Source organism: Populus euphratica, unplaced genomic scaffold (assembly GCF_000495115.2).
Source record: "Populus euphratica unplaced genomic scaffold, PopEup_1.0 scaffold417.1, whole genome shotgun sequence".
NCBI lineage: Eukaryota > Viridiplantae > Streptophyta > Magnoliopsida > Malpighiales > Salicaceae > Populus > Populus euphratica.
Genome location: NW_011500312.1, coordinates 10336 through 12705, shown reverse-complemented (window position 1 = coordinate 12705; position 2370 = coordinate 10336). Strand labels below are relative to the sequence as shown.

The window sequence follows — 2370 nt, the reverse complement described above, 5'->3', positions numbered from 1 at the left end:
GAAAGAGAAGAGAAGCTGTATTTTTTAACAAAGATAGCTTTAGAAAATGTTTCTTGTTGAAAATTTTAATGTCTCAATATATATAAGAGAGAGAGAGAGAGGAATTATGTAAATTTAGAAAGTTTAGAGGTCCATGGCCTCCGAATGATTGCGTGTTTAGGTAGTTAAATTTTTATGGAGATTTGGTAAGAAATTTCAGTTTGAAAAATTCAATGTAGTAGCAAGAACTTCGTTATCTAACTGCTTACGGGTTAAGTTAATGATGGGGATATATACTAAATTTATAATGCACATTATACGAGACTATATGTATAGACAAAAATGATGAAGGATGGCTTCGGCCGTAATTTTTTTTTTTTGAGAACTCAATCTCTCTAGACTTATTTTATTATTTTTATTTTATTCATATAAAATATTTTTAATTTATCTATTTTATTTATACTAGGCAATTTTAATTGATAGGTTTAGCCTATATTTTTATATTTTAGGGTTATGTTATTTATATATTTCTCTTTTAATTTATAAGATAGTTTTAATGAATTAAATAAAAATCACATATTATTCCTTTTTTACATTCTCTCTTCTTTGTAACTTTTCTTTCTTTACTTTTAATTCCTAGTTTTTTTTTCTTTTATTTATTGTTCTGTATTATCTTTGATATCAATGCACATGCTTTTAATTATTTTTATAGTTAATCAATATCTTAGGGCTTGTAAAGAAGATTTCTAGGTTACTCATCATTAATAATTGATCTAGAATAAGAAATTCCTTTAATCTTTTTATTTACAGCTGAGATAAAAATTAATAATTAATGTTTATCTTCAACACAGACTCATTCATCCATAAAGACATTGTTCTCTCAACCAATAGCCACTACCCACTAGCAGCAGTTGTTGTCCATAAATCCAGATCAATTTGCCACCTCTAACACTCTGGATTTTCTCACACCAACGATAATAGCTACAATACACTAACAACTTCTCTCAATTAATTTTGGCAATAGACAATAGTCACTTTCTTAGCTACAACAATATCGATCACAATAGTAGCAGCACAATGGTTGAAGATGACAACATACCATTAGATCTACCCCTTTTACATTAGTTATAACCTTAACAACAACAAAGAAACTACTCTCTCAAGGTAAACTAATTCACTAGTCTAGCGTTAGTGCCACATAATTGACATGACATTGGTCTCTACCACGTCAGCATTATGCAAGCAGTCTCTACCACATTGGTGCCATTTCATAAGCATTTGTCACACCAATATCTCTACCACATCAGCATCATGCTATAAGTTTCTAACACGTTAGAAGTTTCTACCACATCAATTGTAGCAGATTTCAACATGTTCCATCACTGTCTAGTCAATATACCACAACAAACTTTTTTTAACCATTGAATATTATTGTTCCTTATATATTTCTACACTTGTAGCCAAAATTAACTTTGATATTATTCTTTCGTGCATGCACACAAATATATATAGTCCGTCTTGCAATTTAAGCTAACTTAACTTTTCACTTATTTATTCATTTACATTGAATATTCACTTCTCTTAGTTAATTATAGAGCTTGGCTAAATTTATTGGAAAAGTAAAACATTATATTTGGGCTACTTGTGTGCATTTAGATGATTAACATTGCTTCCATGATAATTTCCATGGTTAAATTTGTTAATGCTTTAGCTTTATTTTTATATTTTGTTTTACTTGCAAGTGTATTTATAATCTCAATCATAATCTTAAGATTAGTAATGCATTCATTTATAGAGTGATCATTTAGTACATAATCTAGAACTCACCACTATTATAGACCTAGACTCTAGTAATGTTTAACATATCCACTCAGATTAAAAACCTTTCTAAGAGAGTAGAATCTATATAAACTTTATAAATAAGGCAATCTAGTAAGAGTGAGTATTCTAATGAGAACTGTAGGAATCATCAAAGACTAGTTCCTATAGAAATTACCAATATGACCACTATAACGGTCATAATGACTTTGATGATTTTAACAATGGTAATCATTTTAACAATTATCATTAGAGGTCAATTCACCTTAAGAATCGCTAGTACAACTACAATGAAGGTGTCCATGACTATAATGACCCTAATTATCAAGTCATTAGACATATCAAAGTAGAAGCTCTAAATTTTAAGGGTCAATTTAACCCATGGATCAATTATTTGACTAATATTATTTATCTGATAATAAGAGGATACGACTTGCAAAAATAAAACTTAATGGTACTGCTTAACTTTACTAGAAAAGTGTTTTTGGTTAGGAGAGGTCAACCTTCTATTATTGATTAGGTAGAGATGAAAAATAAGTTATAAGATAAATGCATATCTTACTTTTATAAGAG

At 28.8% G+C, this 2370-nt stretch overlaps 1 protein-coding gene across 1 annotated transcript in view; it reads right to left on the bottom strand.

Moving 5' to 3' along the window:
- LOC105113503 (laccase-7-like) overlaps positions 1-40 on the bottom strand; it is a 3446-nt gene extending 3406 nt beyond the window's left edge. The window contains exon 1 of the mRNA XM_011009701.1: positions 1-40. The gene's annotated coding sequence lies outside the window, so the exon portion shown is untranslated.
- Positions 41-2370: the final 2330 nt, after the last annotated feature.